Here is a 20622-nt window from a genome sequence, read left to right as displayed (position 1 = left end):
TGTACTGTATTAATTTACTAAGAAACTATGCTGTTATAAAATTTAGCAAAGACGGAAGTTCTGATTTAATTGGATCTCATGGTCAATTTGTTGAAGAACCTTTTAATACTGATGGTGCTAATCTTAGCATAAAGTATGTTAATTCTGTGTACTCATTCGTTGAAGATTATCAAAATCACGTTATTTCAAATCCCGACCCACAAGACGAAATTGCTCAATCATGAGAAAATCGTTTCACTTATCTAGATCCATCAAGATCAAACTTTCCTTCAATACCTGTTTTCACTAATCAAAAAGGAAAATTTTTTGGGATTGATGGTTATGATTATTTGAAAAATTACTTCGCTCTAATTGGAGCTCATTATACAAAGCATCAAGTAGATACATTATTAGAGAACCGATTGGCACCTCTAGAAACAAAAATTGTTGATCCAGAAATGGAACCTTACGATGAGGATAATAATGCTGAAGGTTTGAGATGAACTGACAGACCAACAGGTTCACAAAAAGATAAATTGATTGACATATTAAAAGCACCTGTCTCTTACTCATCACGAATTAATTCGATAAATAACTCATATTATATTCGTGATAATTCACATTTAAAAATATATAAGTATTATCCATTCGAAAAAGTTGAAACATATACTTCTGGATTAAATTATAAAGACACAAAAACTATATTAGAACGAATAACTCATGTTGATTCTAGACGTCAATTATATGCTTCTTATGGTTATTATAAACCTATTAGTGTATCAGAAATTGAAACTGTTTTAGCAAATGTTGACTTTCAATGAACTAAAGGAACAGATGATTATAATTCAATATTTGGTGAAAACTCACCTAAAGCATATTCTGAAACACATGGTCTTACAGAAGCACAATTCAGACATTTAATTACACAATATGAAGCAAAAGTGGAAGGTCAAACATTAATCGAAAATATTGGTAATGACAATATAACAGATTCTCAATTTAAAGATCTAGGGAGTACCGAAATATTCGAAACAGCACGTAGTCGTCTTGAAATGTTACACACTCCCCACCCATGAGTAGACGTTATAGGTACTGGTTCAACAATTACAAAAATGGATTCATCAAACAACATTGAAGCTAATACTTACTTCGCTGGAGTTGGAAAAAAAACAAGTTTTCCAATCATTGACAGAGTAGGATCCCAATTAAAATACTTTAGTAACTCGTTTTTTGTTACCTTAAATACTGGTAATTCTAAAGAATTTAAAGATGGATTGTATTCTTTTGATATTCATATCGAACCGCCTCTTAATACGTCTAATGTTAGATGACATTCATTTTTAGTACCAAAACAAACTGGCGACACAACAAACAAAACTTTTCAATATTTAGTAACCACTGACAATTACAACGCAACCTCATCAACAACAAAAACATATTTTCACTCAACGTTAAAATCAGCGAGTCCATGACAATTGAACGCAAATCTTTACAACCACTATTTCGCAACAAAAACAGGTGTTAATATTAAAGGGAATATTAAATGAACAAAAGCAACTGGCGACTTATTATATTGAGGAGATATATGATGATTAACAAATAACGACGTTTATCGTCATCCATTTTACGTTTACTACCATATGAGAAATAATGTTGCTTTAAACGATATAAAATGAACATTTAACGCTAATGGTAATTATAATTTGGTCTTCCCAACAAAATTTAACTTATCAGTTAGAAGAGAGAGCGGACATTAGATGAAAAGAAATGATAAAATTTATGAATTGAGATAAAATATATTGAAAAATGATAAGCGCAACCGTAGGAGGTTTTGGCTTGTCGCAATTTATCCACTTTGCTAATAGTGAAAGTAATAATAAAACAATTTATTCAGCTTTAATTGTTTCTATTCCTGCGCTTATAGCACTCACTGTAATAATATGTGTTACTCTGGCTTACATGTATGACAGGAAATATATAAGTAAAGATTTGGCTGTTGAAAAGGCGAATGAAAAACAAAGTGAAGATTTAAAAAAATGAATCGATAAAAGAATTAATGGCAAGCTAGAAAAAATTATGGAAGTTATTAACAAAAATAACAAAGGAGAAAATAACAATGAACAAAACATTAAAAATGATAATTAGTTTCGTAATGAGTTTTGCGAAATCACAAATAGACGAAGTGGCAATTTATATTATTAATAAATATGCTACAAAAACTCAAAAAAATGACATCTGTAAAAAGATTTCATGTGACTGTAAAAAAACAAAAAAGGAATAATATAAAATATAATGGAAAGTTGAGAACTAGATATTAATAAAGTTTCTAAGTATTGAAACATGTTACACGATAAAAATGGTGAAAGAACTACTAATCACTTAAACAAATTTTGTGATTTTCCAATAGTTATAGCTGAGCACTTAACACATGCTATATATAATAGACATTACGTATTTGATACTGACAACGAAAAATTACTAAAGTTTTGAAATACATTTAAAGTTAATGCTCAATGAGACAAATTCTTATCTAAATTAATTTTCCAAACATCTTTATATGGTGAGGCGATTTTAGGTTTTGATAAAATAGAAAACTCTATTGAAGACGATCAAGGATTTAGAGTATATTTAAATCGTCCAAAATTTATTATATGACAACAAAAGAGTTTTGAAGAAATTGTAAGTATTTCAACATTTGCCGAAAAAGAAACACATACAGTTATTCCTATTATTATTAGAGAAACATGAACACATGACGGTCGAATCAAAAGAACATATATCTATAATAGTAAAGAGATAGCTCTAGGTGAATTAAGTGCTATGATTCCTAACTACTACTTCAAACCTCAAAATGACAGAAACCCCTTTTACAAAGAAATTAAAGGTAGAAAAATTCCTATTATACCGTTCGAACATTTCACAACTTTTTTTCACACATCTCAAACACCTAGACCCGACTGATTAAAATGTACTAACGTTATTAAAGACATCGTTAATTTCTATGATTGAATTGAAAAAGAACGTCTTAATAACCGTACTATCATGTACGTTGGAAACTTAGACCCCGACACATTAGAAGATTGAGACAAGAGAACTAAAAATAACATGGCTCTTCCACGAGCTGTTTTGGTTAGTGAACTTCCTTCCGAAGATCAAGCTATTCAAGCTATTCACCCAAACATCAACTGAGAAAGTCTCCAAAAAACTATGCTCGAAAAATTTCACTTATTGTATTCTTTAATTGGAATTAGTTTGAATAGTAAGTTAGAAGCAAACGTAGCTGAAGATATTAAAAATGTTTCTGCAGCCGAAATTAAAACTATTATTTCTAAAAGAATGATGTTTAATCAACTGATTAATAGATTCTTGAAAAAAATGTTCTATTGTGCTGGTTTTGGTGATGTAAATTTTTCTTTCGCTATTAGAGATGGAAATAATAAAAATACAATCGAATATATCAATGCTGAAATTGCTAAATTAAATAATGGACTCCAAGATAGAATAACAACTATTAGTAACGTTCAAGAAATTGGCCGAGCATCAAGTGTTGAAATGAAAAAATTAGTTGACAAAGATGCTGACGAAAATAGAAAACAATTCTTAGACTTTGAAAAAGAGAAAGGAAAAAATGAAATTATGAATGATGCTCAAAACGGCAAATTGAAAAAATTTAATCAAGTGAGTAACTTTAATTCACGCGATTCAAATCCAAAATCACATGCTCAAATGAGAACATCAAATGACGGGTTAGGAGGAAACAAGACAGATGCTGGATCTAAATAATAAAATTGTATACCGAGATGCTGATACTGATAATTTAAAAGTTGAAATAGATAAAAATAGAGATCTTTATTTTTTTCCTTATGTTTTTGCTACTGGTGCTACAGATGTTGATGATAATTTAAGGTTTAATTCTTTAATTAGAGAGCGTATTTTTACAGGTAAAAAAACTATATTAGTTAAACCTTTAGGTTGAGAAGACCCTATCAATCCAGTAGAAGATGATGCGTCAACTATTATAAATGTTGATATTTTAAAAAATATATCTCCTAAAGAACCTGTTAAACCTGAAAATTATGATACATTAGACACTTTTGATGAACTTAGATTAACATATGATGAACAAAAAAAACAATATGATTCATATAAAATAATAGAAGCAAAAATAAAAAATTGTAAAGGAAAAAAAATATTCAAAGAAGGTTATTATGTTGTTGGTAAACCGTTGCCTCCAATTAATTATTCTAGTACTTTTACACATGATGATGATGGTTATGTTCGTCAAGTATTACAAAGTACAATAAGAGCTCGATTTGATGATACTCAAAAAGATACAGAAAATATAGAAAGTTTTATTTGAAGAGCAGATTCTCATACCATAAAAAAAGATAATATGACACTTTTGTGATTATGTCCAGAAATTAATGGTAATGATTTATTCTATATTCAAAGCATTGAAGTTTTTACAAATCCTAAAACAAACGATTATATGTGACATGATGTTACTTTTAAAAGTGTAAATGAAAGTTTACGTACTGTAGGAAAGAATATTATACAATCTATTCAATTTGGTCAACCTGGTGAAACTTTTTTTAAACCAAATGTTATTTCAACTAGTGCTAAATTAGAATTAAAAACAAATGATAGTGGCGAAATTATGTATGATATAAATAACAATCCAATTTATGACGAAATTCCACAAACTAAAAGAGCACCTACACTAGAAGATATAGATAATGATATTAAAAATATGAAAGAGGATGAAGATTATGAGCCTCTATTTTTTTCAGAAGTTAAAGGTGTTAATTCTTTACAATTAGAAGTAGAAGGTTCTGTAGCTTTATTGTCTTGTGAAATATATGGACATAAAAAAGAAAAAGATCCATCAATAATAAATATTATTACACCATTATGAATTGAAAAATTTTTACAACCTAAAGTATCTCCACTATCAAAAACTTATCAATATGAACAACAACATTTAATTATACCTGATGGTAATTTTGCTTCTATTAATTATGCTTTGAATTGAAAGCAAGACCAAGAGATAAATTTCAATCCTAACGATAAACGACACAACCGAGGAAGTTTAGTAGCTGAAACTTTTGATTCTAAAATATGAGATAAGGGATGAATTGGTAAAGCAAATGTTTTAAAAACTATTAGAGAAATTACGGATTCTGACTCAATTCATGAGCTTAAAGCTGTAGCTGTCGATGGTTTAAAAGTAGATACTATAAATTATGTTCACTTAATGAATTATATAAATGTTAAATCTGCTAACAGTACATTATATTTAAGTTCTAATAATGATGTTTCAAATATTAGATTTCATGGTGGTTATGATATTAAAGAAGAAAACTGAGAAAGACATAAATTTGCTACATTATCTTCGGCGACAAATTTATTTTTTGACAAATCGGTTGATGTTGACGGTAAAATAATATATGATTCAACAGGATCTATAATTGATGAAAGTAGAGATGACAATTCAAGTAATTTGCCTATATTTACTAATGCTACAAAAGCAGACTGTTTAAATTATATGAATCTCATTAATAAAAAAATAGTTACTTTAGAACCTTATAGAGTTAAATGAGAAGATTATAGAGGTTATTATACAGCTTGATTAAAAATTGTTGTTTCTTCTGCTTCATTTTTTATGTTATTTCTCCCAGTAGGAGGTATAGTTAAATTAGTAGGTGGTGCTTTAGCTCAACAAATTGCTCCACAAATTACAAGTCTTATACCTGCTGAATGAGCTACTTTTAGATCTGTAATGGGTAATGGACTAACTTTTTCATTTCCTTATATGATTAGTCGTTCAGTAATGAATGGTATGCTTTCAAATCTTCCAAGAGCCATTACTGGTATACCTCTTATAATGTTTACAACAGACGAAAATCCTTTTTCACAAATACTAGACACAACACAATTTAGAGATGTTTATCATTGACAACTTACAGATAAAGTTATGATTTATGATTCTAAAGAAGAAGGTGACGAAAGAAATGAAATAATCAATTTAGAAAAAGTAATTAAAGGTGAAAAAAAAATTAAATTAGGTTATAATCAAACTACAATATCTTATCCTAAAGACAAAGATTCAGAATTTGTTATTGATTGTATATTATTAAAAACAATAGGTAATAGAAATGTTAAAGTTAGTTTTATGGATGATGATAGAAATATTATATACTATTATGAAACCCAAACACAATCTGAGTGAAGTGGAAATATGAGAGAAGTTTCTAACATGGTATTGTTTAATTATAGTACTGATAATTATTCAAATTTGGAATCTTATAAAAACAAATCTGTTATAGATGATACGGCTCAATCAATTACAGTTGATAAATTAGAAAAAATAGTTCCTTTAGAAACTAAAGAATTTTTATATAATTCTATATTAGATGATATTAATTATACTTATATAACTGATATCCAAGAAATTGAAACTTTTAAAACAATAAATCAATTATTAGAAAAAAAAAATTCAATAAATACTTATACTGTATTTACAGTTACACTTGAAGATGTTCAAGATGTCAATATTAATATAGATATTGTTAAAAAAGATATTACTAAAGAATTAAAAGATAAGTTAATATTGTTGGTTGATACCAAATTACTAAATCTTTATACTATAGAATCTGACAATATTATTAGAGAGATAGAACAACAATATACATTTCCACACTATTTAGAGAATAAAGAAAAAGATATTAAGTTAAAAAATTTTCCTACTGATATTGAACAGAATTTATTATATAATATTGAAAAATATAAAAATTTGCTAAAAATAACTGCTTTAAAAAATTTATTTACTGTCGACAGTTCTAATGATGACTTTAACTATGATGGTCTTACTAAACCTCAAGATATTATAGATCTTAAAGTTAGAGTTAATGATAATACTAATTTATCAAATAGTCAAAAATTAACTAATATAAGGGACTTAGATCAAAGATTATTAGATTTGAGCACTTGATATAAAGATACAATTATAAATTCTTTAAACACATCACCTATTATAGTTACCGATTATAAAAAACTAGGTCAAATTATTAATGATGCTGTAGAATATTATGGGCTACCTGTAGGTGATGCTTATCCTGTCAAACCTAATAATTTTAATACTTTAACAAGTATTGATTATGATAAATATAAATATATTTTTATAGATGAAATTTTTACAAGAGCAAAAGAAAAATTAATAGGTTCTTTACAAAAAGAAGTTGATAATTACATGGATGCTAAAATAATTAATTTAAATAGTTTTTATGATGATTTAAAAGTAAAGACAGTAAATATAATAGAGAGTGAATATAATAGTAGTAGAGAAGATGAAGCGGTTGTAGACATTTATAGTGATATTATAGGAGATGAAAATTTTACAAATAGTGAAACAGCATATAATAAGATTTATACTACAGCTATAAGTCTCTCAAGTTTAACAGATGTTTCTAGCGATTTAGAAACTTATATGAGTGGTCATTTGTATAAAGAATCAACCACTAACATCGAAACTATGAAAACAGTAGCAAACCAACGTTTAATAGATGAAACAAAAACGATGGAACAATTAAAGCAATATTTAGAAATATATATAAGAGACAAAAAAGATTCTATTATATCAACTAAATCATCAACAGTATATAGTTCTTTGTATTCATTATTCTATAAAAAAAGAACATATTATTATTCTAAAAGTGAATTAGAAAAAACAGTAAGTGATTTGTACTTAATAAATACTGAACATCAATATGTTGGTTATTCACCTATTACTAATTCTATAAAACCATCGGGTAATATGACAGATTATCCTTTCACAACAGAAGATTATACAAACTGAAAAAGTTATTTTCAAGCTGAATATAACACATTACAACCTTTAACTTTAAATCATTTATATTCTGCTAATAAAGGAATTCAGTTTAAAGACTTAGTTGATTTATATGAGGATGGTAGAAATTATAGATTTTTAAATTTAACTGGTAAATATCATTCCATAACTCATAAAAATAATGGATTTCCTTTTTGATATAATGCTAGAAGTGCTAGATTAAGATATCTTAAAGGTTCGGGTTGAAACACAGCTTCATCTAATGCATCTATTAATGGTCGATCTAAAAATCAAATTAATGCTTATAGATTTAATCTACAATTAAAAGAAGAAATAGTTCAATATATAGATCCTAACTTAATAAAATTTAAACCTACAATTTCTGTGTTTGAACAATATCCTAGTTTACCGAAATGAGAAAGTCTTTTAAGTTCTAATATACAACCAATTGTTCTTTTAGAAGATGTAGGAAAATATAAAGGTGATTATTCTATTTCAATGTCAAGATATAGAGCTCAAACTGTTATAAATGGTTATAATAAAGCTGTAGATAAGAAACTTATAAATAATCATATTTTGAAAGACGCAGAACCTAACGGTGAAAATACTTGATTATATAATATAAATCCACATAAAAAAGAACCTTGATTTTCTTTTTGCTATGACCAAATAATTTCAGATAATTATTATGTTCTTTCAATAAACTCACTCCGATCTTATAAGAAAAAAAGTACATCTCAACAAAGTAGTGGTTATTATTCATTTGGTACTGGTGCTTTTTTCGAAGATGATTCAAAGATGAATGAACCTGTATTTTATCTTAGTTCTCTTGAATATACAACACCTTCAATACTTTTAGAAGATTTAAAACGTTTAAAACAATTTTATATAGATGCTATGACTATGACTACAGCTGATTTTTGAGCATCTGAAAATACTTTAAATATCGTAAATAGTGAACCTTTAACAATTTTAGAAAAATATAAAAATAATATAAGTTATAATACAGAATCTTTATGATATGAATTATTTAAAGACATTTATAAACCTGTTGTTAAATATATATCAGCGCATCCTTTCTTTAATGTTTTTAAAAGACATATTATTAATATATTGTCTAGACCTTTAACAGTATATACTACTTATAATCCAACAAATTCAAAATTGAATGTAAAAGCTACTTCACTTATAACAACAGGATCAAGTGTTTATAATACAATTGTTGACGCTGAAGATAATATAGTATCAACAACAATTAGCGATTATGACTTAGTAAATACGTTTGGTTATGATTTAAGTGAAAATAGTACTTTAGTTTTGAAAAGATTGAATCCTGTAAAATAAAATTATGAATAATAACTTTACAAATTATAATAAACGTTTAAATTCATTTTATCAAGTAATAAAAAGAGATAGATATGCTGGGGTACCAGACATTAGAGCTTTTCAACCTGGTATTACAGCTACAATCAACAAGGCAAGATCTATAATATATTATTATTATATAAAAAATCCTTGAGATCGGAAAGCATTACGTCAATTAATAAGAATCCAAATCGATAAAGCTGTTGATAGAATTGAAACTCACATGTCAAGTGCTTACGCAAAAGCCTTTAGAGAAAAAATAGAACATCTAAATATTTTAGGTATAGCTACTAAAGGAGGTTATGACAAAGCATTACAAATGTTATATGATGAAATTAAATCAATCCAATTTGACAAAGAAGATTATCTTAATAAACAAACAGATATAACGCGAGAAGGTGATGTTATTAATAAACAGCAAGTAGCTGTCAAATATAATGTTGGTAACTTAGAAACTTATGAAAATTTAAAAGGAGTAGCTTCTTCTTGAATTCAAGGACTTAGATATGAACATACTACCCAACAATTATGAATTAGAGCTCACAATAGATGATATATTTGAGTTAAAATACCAGAAAGAATTTATGAAGAAAGTCTAAATCCCTCAAAAATTGCTTTTGGATCTACTTATAGTAAAATAAAAGGTAAAGGAAGTGGTAGTGGAATTGGAACCGCTATGTGAAAAACTGGAATCTTTTTTAAAAATCCTGAATTAGGTCAAGCTTTACTTACAACTGTTGCTAAAGGAAAAAAATGAACAGAAAAAAAAAGAGAGAAAGTTGAAAAATGAGCTATAGCACAAATAAATAAGTCATGACGAAAAAGAAGAAGAGAAATGATTGGTGTTTTAAAAGCAGAAGCTAAAAAAAACGTCGATTATACTGGCTTTGTTTTCAGTGATGTTTTAGGTAGTGACTTTCACGTTAGCGATACAAGGATGGATGTTATCAGACCTACAAAATCTGTTCTAAAAACATGACAACGTCAAAATTTAAGATCATATTATAGAGATATTGAATTAAGAAAAACTAATATAAAACAGTTGAAGACTGCTAAAATAAATGCTAAAAAAGATATATCACTAAAAGTTAAAAATGCTAGAAAACAATATGGGAAGAAAAACTTAAAGAGAGAAATAAGAAAGAGAGTTAAATATAAAAAAACACAAATAAGGAGTCAAGCATGAGCAAAATACAATCAAGGAAAATTAGACCCAAGAAAAATATTAAAAAAAATGGGCGTAAAATTGAAAAGATAACACATAAAGAGGTTGGGCCTTGTACTTGTTTCACAGATTTTTTAAAGAAACAAAAACTCGACACTCTAGTTCTATTAGCAGATCCTGGATCAATTCCATCACTTATTGAAAAATATAAGAAATGAAAATTTGAATTAGGATTTTGTGTACGTGATAGTAATTGACGTGAATTTTCAGAACAATTAAAAAGTATTGTTATGAGACGAGCTTTATCAACAGCTTCTCGTTACGATATAGGTAATAAAATAACTATAACTTCTGACGAAGCTCCAAAATATACTATTAATGTAGAAAATAAATCAGGAAAAAAAGTATAGATGAATAAAAATAAATTTGGATTATCACCAACATTTTCATATTTAAACGACATTATGTTAAAGATGTCAAGAGGTGAAGAATTAAATATTTATAAATTTATGTTTGGTGGGGGTCGTTATACAGGTAAAACCGCAAACGCATTAGTTTTTGCGATGATGTGTGCCGACTTTATGCCCGAAAAATCATTTCGTATTTATTTAATTCGTAAAACTTTAAAAAATATTAAATACATTTTTGAAGAGTATATTAATTTAATTCCACCTTGATATAAAAAAAATGGACTTAATATCAATTATTCAAACTCAACAATTCGAGGAAATAACTACACAGTTAGAGCTTTAGGATTGAAAGACTCTTCACAACGTAAAATTGCGCACGTAGGACTCCCTCGAGGTTATTGTGATTATGTTATTTCAATTTACGACGAAGCTGGTGAATTAGACGAATCCGACTTATCAGCCATTAAAGGTGCTATTGCCGGTCAAAAAGAAAGTATTCGTTTCTTCACATCAAACCCCTTCTTCCCCGGATGTTGATTCTTTAGAACACTTGAAAAAGTATTGCCTTGAAATCGAGCTAAAATGATGACTAAAGGTGAAGAGTTTTATATTAGTGAAGAAGATCACACGATTTACCATTGAACTAATATTCTCAAAACTAAAGATGAAGGTTATATTTCTAAACAACAAATCGAGGAAATTTTAAAAGACGCCGAATCTGGATCCCACAACGCCGAAGTTATTGCTTATGGTAAACCTGCTGTTTCTTCAGACATTATATTCCCAACAGAAAAAATTATCCATATTGATAATTTGCTCCAAGTTGAGAAAACATTTGAAGGTGGCTCTTTCCGAATTGGTGTCGATTTTGGTCGAACGATAAACATGACTTATGTTTGAATGGGTATTGTTTCTAGAGATCGAACTAGTGTTATAACGTTATGTGAAAAAAAAATAATACACAAAAACCGCGCATATAATTCGACCTCTTTACAGACAACTATTTTCACTTTTATTCATGATTCTTTAAGAAAATTTGGCTTTGATATGAATCGTGCAGCCACAGTATATACCGACGATAACGAACCTAACTTAGTCCATAATTTACGAATGTATGCTAAAGCTCGAAGTAACATATATTTTGTTCCAGTAAAAAGTAAAAACTCAAATAGTTTTAAACGTGAGATTAGAATTACATCGATTAAAGAAGTTATGTCTGTAGCTAAATTTTATGTATTGAAAAATAAATGTCCAGTTCTTTTAGAATGTTTAAACAGCATGAAATATAAACATGATGCTAATGATGTTAACAAACTTGTTGAAGATAATAGTGTTGGATTTAACGATCCTTTCGACGCAATGTGTTATGGTCTAATGCGAGAAATTAAAGGTAATCGTATTGGTTATCTTAAAGGTATTAGAAATAGAGAAAGATCAATGCGTATGTCTAACATCAGACACGGAAGTATTATTAGATCTTAATTATCTTCTAATTACTTTAGATATATTATAACACACTTGACCACCTGAAGAAGTTTCTTTATAAACGCTGTATTCAGAGAAAGAAGAGTCATATAATACTTTAAGTAATTTCGAAACTTGAGGTAAACGTCGGCGATCTATAATAGACATGTCACTTTCAGTTTTTCAAATTCTATATTCATCGCGTAGTTCTGAAGGTTTATAATATTTACTTTTACCATCACCTAGCAATCATTCTAAGAAATCTTTAATTGGACTGCTGATATTCTTATTATACAATTCTTCCATCGCTTTAGTATTTTCAATTTTACATTTGTACGCCATTAAATAGTATAGTGATGTTGTAAATACTTCTTCTAAAAAACTTTTTGATCTCATTAATCTATCTAGTTTGTCAGGATCCATAGCGTCTTTTGAATCGGCGCCTTTGAAATTTTTGGGGAACAGCATGAATTTAAATCTAGCTCTAATACTATCGTTATCTTCTTCTAAATCCATTGTATAGTTAGTTGATGTTACGAAGTTTTGAGGATAAATCATCATCGACGGTTTACCAAATTTAACTTTTAAAAAGTCAGTATATAAATTACTTGTCGTCTTTTTGAAAAAAACAATTTCTTCTTTTGTAATTTTTTGTTTTTCATCTTGAATGATTAAAGTTTTATTTCTAATTTTAGTGATAATATCAAACTCATATTTCATAATAGTATTAATTGCTGACTTAGAAGTTGATGTTTCTGGCGATAAGTTGTCTAGAAGTTCCAAGTATTTAGATTTTCCATTACGTCCTACCGAATTATAAATAATAAAAACTAACCCTAAATATGAGTATCTCAATAATAATTTAGCTGTACACTTAAATAAAGCAATCATATTTAAACGCCCTTCACTATTATTTTCAAATAAACCACCAAACATATTCAAAACGTCTTTATCTATACTAGCTTCCCCTTTTTCAATTAATCTATTATAAATACTTTTGTTAAAAGGTAAATTTTGAAAATAAGGGATTGGTTGCTTCTTTTTAGTATCCCAAAGCGGTATATCATGTTCTTTCAAAACGACACCATCCCCATCTTTTTCAATTTTATAAGCTTTGTTATTGCTGAAAAAATAACCGCCGTCTTTGTGACAGTTATCAGCAAACTCTATCAAAATGTTTCTTAACTTAACCGAACCTTCTGAACCATCAGGTAATTTTTTAATGATGTGATCATAAATATTTTGAGCTGAATCTTCGGGAATTTCTTCTTTGTCTAATAAATCCATGAACTCGTTAATTTCAAAATTTTGCCATTTGTTTTTTTTCTTATCAAACACATATGTAAACACTCCAATTTTAACAATATCATATTTATATAAAAAATACTTACTTACAACTTCTTTATAAAATCTTTTTAATTTATAATCCATAAAAAATTGAATTATAATTTCATTAGCTTTAAAAGGCGTTTTTGGAAAACAATTTTTTAAATGATCTATAATGTCAGGTCATTTTCTTTTATTACGTTCAATACAAATGTGTAATAATTCAGTACATAAATCTTTTTTTGTTTTACTATTCATTATATTCAATTTCCTTTAAAAATTCATCTTTACATTTTTCATCTCCACATCAACAATTTACATATAATTTATTACCCAAACTCTTTACACTCAATATTAAGCCTTTTTTTACTTTATTGTGGTGGTCACTTTTACCGCTTGCGTGGCATTTTGGTTGAATAGTCAAAATATAGGGGTGTAAAGCGTGTCGTGAATACTTAAACCCTTTCTTGATCAATTGCTCTTCGATTTCGTCACATATTTTGTAGTCTTTTTTCAAAATGTGGACATCATCCAAGAAAAATTTAAGATCATTTGGTAATTTAGCAATTTTTACTCCATTATTTTTATATTCTATATTTTTAACATCATAAACTGTCATAAATTTAAATGGTCTTAACTCAACTATCTTGTCATACTTTTTATAATTTTCTCGAAGTTCTCAAATTATATTATTACTTTCAAAAATTAATTTAAAATGATCTTCGTCGTTGTTTGTTGATTTAATCATAAGTGTTTTGTCTTTAAACTTTTTTAATTTGTCAGTCAACATACATGGACCATCGACATCAAAAATAGTATATTTACCATTTCCTTTAACACTAATACAGTTAAATTTTTCAAACGTCTTCATTTTCTTATTTTGAGACGCGTATGGACTTATTTTTTCATAAGCATTAACTTTTGTTGTATCAATTGTTCAATCTTTACTTCGATGTCTTACATACTTAGTATTATCTTTGTTTCTTTTAACTACTGTCTGTGTTCATTGAATACAATCTAAATCTAATCCTAATCTATGAAGTTCAGTAATTGCTTCTCTGTTACTTTTAGCTCATTTTTCATCTATTTCATCATTAATAGCGAATCCAAATAACGCATAATCTTTTGGCAAATTTTCATATTTATTTTTAGAGAAGTCTTCAATTCATCTTTTTCTTTCTCTAATATCATATTCGGTTAATTTTTTACCATCAATAATATTAGGTTTAATTTTAGTATAATTATAAATACCTTTTAATCCAAATTGTCCATCAATAGTTTCATAACAAAACTCGTTAACATTTTTTGATAAGAATCATTTTAACTCTGTTGCTACTAAACCAATCCCTACCGCTTTTTCAATTTCTTCTCTAATTAAATTAACATCTTTTTTAGTTTTAACAAAAATACCATCAGTGTTAATATTAATCATAGTATCTTCTTTGTTAAATTTATCAACGAGGCTTATACAATAAATACGTCCTTGTTTACAAATTCATTTTCTAATTTTTTCGCCAATTGAGTTGTTTACACAGATATATTGAAGGATACCATAAGTACTGTTTAACAATAATTTTAATGGTTTTCTTTGTTCTTTCTCATCGGCGGTCCCAAATTTTCATCTCGTCGCCTTTTCTAATCAACTTTTATATAGTCAAAGCGAGTCGTCGTTGAAGATACGAAATTGTTTTTTATTTTGTCCTTGTATTAAAATGTTAGGATAAAGTGATGTAAAGTCTAATGAAAAAATTTTTCCGGCGCCATCACTTTTAAATAGTTTATTTTGAATAGCATTATGAATTCCTCCATCTGTTTCAGTCGACGTTGAAATACAGTCTTTTTGGTATGAAATAAATGGTGGATTGTAATTTCGAGAATCGTTATCAGATTTATAAGTGACAACGTTTGATGCTCTACAAAAAGGATTCTTGTCGCCTTTTAACAAGCTACGAACAATTAAAGTAATTTTTTTATTAAATAATAATCATTGTAAAACTCGTTTTGATAATGTAGGGTTGACAATCTTAGCAATATTTAAATAACTATTTCTATCATGATGTTTAAATAATCTTTTTGTTGCGTACAAATCTCGATTAAGATATTGTATACATTTATCTTTGTTTTTATAGATATAATCAACTTCTTCAAATTGTTTTTTATCTCCTTTTTCACCTTCTCAAATATCGTGCTTAAATTTTTTAATGTACTTATTTTTCAAAGACATTCCGATTGAGCCAGTTGTTACAAATTGAGATTCAGCCAAATCGTAAGAACGATAAGCTTTTTTCATTCAATACTTGTGAGTATACTTACCCAACTTATTTTCTAAATATACATTCCCTCCTTTAATAATTTTGTTATTTGAAGTCAGAACACTTTTTCCTTCTATGTAATCTTCTAAAACAATAAAATCATATCGATAACCGTTGAAAGAAATAAAATTGTGAGTTTCTAAAATCTCTTTAACTTTTTCTCTCGACGGATTATCGTAGATTAATGCTTCGTCGCCATATAAAGGTAATAAGCCTATTAATAGATGACCTTGCTTATTGCTAGTGTTATAAACTTCAATGTCTATAATACAGCATTTTTTGTCCATTACTCAAGATACTCATCATAATATTTATATAAAACGAAGGCGTCGGCTAGGTCATCATTATCTGTTTTGTCTTCGTTATATTTATTATACAAATCTTTAGAAAATGCTTTTTTATCAACTCTTAATCATTTTTGTTTTTTCCCCAAAATTGAGTTAAATACGTTAACTTCATTAAAACGTTCATATTTATAATGAATAACTGTGTTTTCTATTGTTTGTAAAAGTTTTCCCTTATACTCGTGTAATTTTGCTGTTGTCTTGTGATTTCTTCCAACATCTTCATAAGTGATTAATATGAGAGGATTGTTTGGTGAAATTTGATGTTTTATAATGTCAATGTGATATTTTATTTTTCTTAAAACGTCACTAAATGTTCCGTGTCCTTTAATAAAACCTAACCTTCCCAATCTCCCATAATATCCACTTTTGAGTGCGGTGTCAATTGCTATAATATATTTATTGTCATAATTCTTCATAGTTTAATTGTTCCTTTATTAATAAATTTCCCTTCATGTGAACAACAAAAGTTCTAATTTTTTGGTATTCGTTTTTTGGTTTTCAGTTTTCTTTTAGTAACATTATGTAACCTCAAAGTTGCGCCGAATATTTTCATTTAGTGCTTTCATAAGACGAATATTTTCCACTTTTTCAGTCTCAGATTTCGACACACTTATCTTTGTCGTTTCATAATATCAAGTCGGCAGTGCCCGCCAGTTTTTCTTTTCGAGAAACCAACGGGACTTCTGTCATTATGATCTTTAAATAATCATTTTTTTCGAAATGTTTTTTTAGCTCTTCAATTCAAGGTTTGATTCGATTTCGTATTGTATCAAAATCGGATGATCTCAAATCTACTTCTTCATTTCATATTGTTTTTTCACATGCGCCGTGAATAATTTTACCTGTTAGGGACGCAATTTGAAGAATCCTTTTAGAAGCTAATTGACCTCGTCTGGCGTAGTATCTATTACAATGTGACAATTCTTGACTTACACTTGATAATTGAAGATATGGATTATCTACTAATAGATATTTATGTGTTTTTTCTTCAAATTTCAAATTCGCCATGTTAAATTCAAATTGTTCAACATTAAAACGAGGTACTATATATTTCTTATAATTATTTTGATGTATCATTCTTTACAGCACTAATTTTAATAAATGACTTTGTAATTGTTTCACCAGAAGATTTTTCAATTAATTCTGCCATTTGTTCATTTGTATATTTAAGTTCTTCTTGAACTAATTTTTTAAAAATTGTTGTGTTCAATCTCTTTGTTTTACGTTCTTTGTACACATTAAATGAGTGGTTATTTGACACATATTTATTCAAGTCGTGAGATTTCATAACAGCAACTAAAATATCTTTATATTCAGTTTCAGTTTTACGCAATTCGTCAATTTTTTGTTTAATCTTAACTAAATTTGCGCAAGCTGTATCTAAAGTATTTTGTAAACTATTATTCATTATTTAATTACCTTCACTTTTTGGATTTCTTCTGGTACTTGAACCTCAGTTTTCATTGTTTCATTCAACTTCATATCGTTATTCAACTTTTTTAATTGTTCAATTTGAGGATCTTGTTGAGGTTGTTGTTGAACTTGTGGTTGATTATATTGTTGGGGTTGTCCTTGATATTGTTGAGGTTGATATTGTTGAGGTTGCGGTTGTTGATATGGTTGAGGTTGATTATGTGGTTGATATTGTTGAGGTTGTCCTTGATTATATTGTTGATATGGTTGAGGTTGATTATGTGGTTGATATTGTTGAGGTTGAGGTTGTCCTTGAACAGGTGAACCATCAAGATTAGTATAAATATCTTTATCATTATTAAATTCAATTGCATAAGTTTTTGTATTTCGTAATAAAGGCCCAACTTGAGCATCACGATCACGTCAACTAATATTTTCGGCAAGAGGGATGATTTGGTTTTTAAATCTTAAAGTTGAATAAAAACTTGTTTTAATTTGACCAGTATTTTTATCAGTATAATTTTTTTGTTGAATGATTACACTACGGATCCCAAAAATAGGTGTATTAAAGCGATTTTCGCCAATCATTTTGTGTAAGAAATTAAGCAATTCAATATGTTTAAATTTATTTGCCGACATTTTCATATTAACACGTTTATATCCAATATTTGGAATTGTAAAGTAAACGTCAAATGTTAATGTTAACCCAAATTGAGTTAAAATTTTAGGATTAAACGCCATTGAAATAGTACTTGCTCTTTCAGCAACAATATTAGGTAATGAGTATTGTTTTCCTTGATTTTGGTTATAGTTATTCATTCCTTGATTTTGATTATAATTTTGATTATTCATTCCTTGATTATAGTTTTGGTTTTGGTTGTAGTTATAGTTATTCATTATTTTTTGTTCTCCTTATTTTTTTTTTCTAATTCTTTTTTCTTAGCTACTAATTTGTCCATTTTATGAATTGTTGATTGTGCTTGTGTATATTTATATTCAGCCATCAAAATTCTATTTTCATTAATTTTTTTACTTGTTTGTGCTCCAATAATTTCAAAAATGTAGTCAATTTCTAAATCGTCACTAATTTTTTCAGCTGTTGTTAAATGAGGTTTTGCGCTAATTATAATGTCAAATAACACAACTCCTTTAAACACTTCAAAAAGATTGTGAATAAAATTTATGTGAGAAGGTCCTTGAACTAAATTATCAAAGTCTTTTTTTGAAATTGTTACTTTTTTTTTAATTCATGTCATTTTTTCATTTGTTGGAATTTTATACTCATTTGAAAGTTCAATATCAATTTTTTCTTCATTAATACTATATTTGATATCTTTATTAAATAATTCACCCATGATTTTTAAGAAATTTTCTTTATCATAAGTTATTCCATACAAACGAGGTAAGTCGTTAATTGTTACTTTGAAATCTAATTTATTAATTGTATATCAAGACACAATTCCATCATTTATTTTTTTTAAGATTTCAGTCAAAATTAGTGGATTTAATGTTTTCAATGATACTTTAAAATCTTTAATTATTTTTTCGTGAGTACTAATATAACTTTTTACAACTTGATTGTAATTTGTAACTTGTACTTTTCTATTGTTAAAATCTGAATCCTTTTCTTTTTTACCTTTTTTTGGTTTGTCTTGATACATTTTTTTAAAATCGAAATCAAAAACTTTTGGTATTGAGAGTAATGAAACTCCAGTATAAGCACCTTTAAAAATATTTTGTCACATATAATACTCGATATTTTTTAGTGCGTTATTTTGTTCGATATTATTATTTTCGTTCATATTCATTTTTATATATTTTTCTCCTTATATTTTTCTTTTTTTATGAAACATTTCATGCATAATGCTTGGTAAGTGTCTGATCCACCAACATAGCTTGTTGATTTAGTTGATTTTCGATATGACAAAGAGTAATCTGGCATATCTTCACATGATGAGCAAAAATCAGTACCTTCTAAATTGACAATAAAATCTGCTTTTCCTTCTAATGTTTTCATCATGAAACGGCGTACATCATTATTAAGTAATCTAAGACCACAAAATAACAATACAATACCTCAGCTGATTAATTTGTCAATATCGTTAAAGAATTCAAGAGGCAAGAAATGACATTCTTCAAAAACGATGATTTGGGGTAACTTTTTATTTAAAATTTTATTAAGAACTTCGTCTAATTTCGATTTTAAATCAACGTTATTTTTATATGGAATCACATTTTCAATCTGTCTTTCTTTTCTAATAGTATCTTCACGTTGAAAAATAGGTGCGTCTTCACACTCTCATTCAATTAATTTTCTTTGTACTCAAGCCGTTTTTCCGGCAAACATAGGGCCAGTAACTAAAAAAATTGGCCCTAAGTTGTATAAATTTTGTCCTCTGAAATCTAACATTTTAGTTGACCGTTCAGCAACGACATTTATAATATCGTTTAAAATGAGGATCTTTTCGTAAACTAAAACAAGTATCCTTACAACAACGACTATAATATCTATAATGGCGTATTATATTTGGACATCTGTTCATTTTCATACAGTACATCTCAAACTTCAAATCTTCATTTTTTTCTTCTAATTCTTTATTTTTTTCTTTTAATTCTTTATTTTCATTATAAAATCTTTCTAATTCTATTTTTCATGGTGAATCTTCACGATCAATATTTGGTGATGTTGTTACATCTGTTTCTGGGTCGTAATACATTATTCTTTTTTCTCCTTTTTTTCTTCTTGTTTAATAATATGAAAACTTAATAAATTCTTCATAGCTTCACAATGTCGAGTAATTATACCTATTTGTCGTACACTTTCTAATGATGTAATTTGAAATTTTTTAAAATGGTTTCTTTTTTCTTCAAACTCTCGCGTGCTATATTCATAAAATAATTTTTTAAGATCTTTAATAGTCATATGTTTATTATATATTTCATATATTATCAAGTCTTCTATAATTCTATAATCTGATTCATCGTTACTATTATA

This window comes from Styela clava, unplaced genomic scaffold, assembly GCF_964204865.1.
Source record: "Styela clava unplaced genomic scaffold, kaStyClav1.hap1.2 HAP1_SCAFFOLD_33, whole genome shotgun sequence".
NCBI classification, from domain to species: domain Eukaryota; kingdom Metazoa; phylum Chordata; class Ascidiacea; order Stolidobranchia; family Styelidae; genus Styela; species Styela clava.
This window is presented reverse-complemented; position numbering follows the sequence as displayed.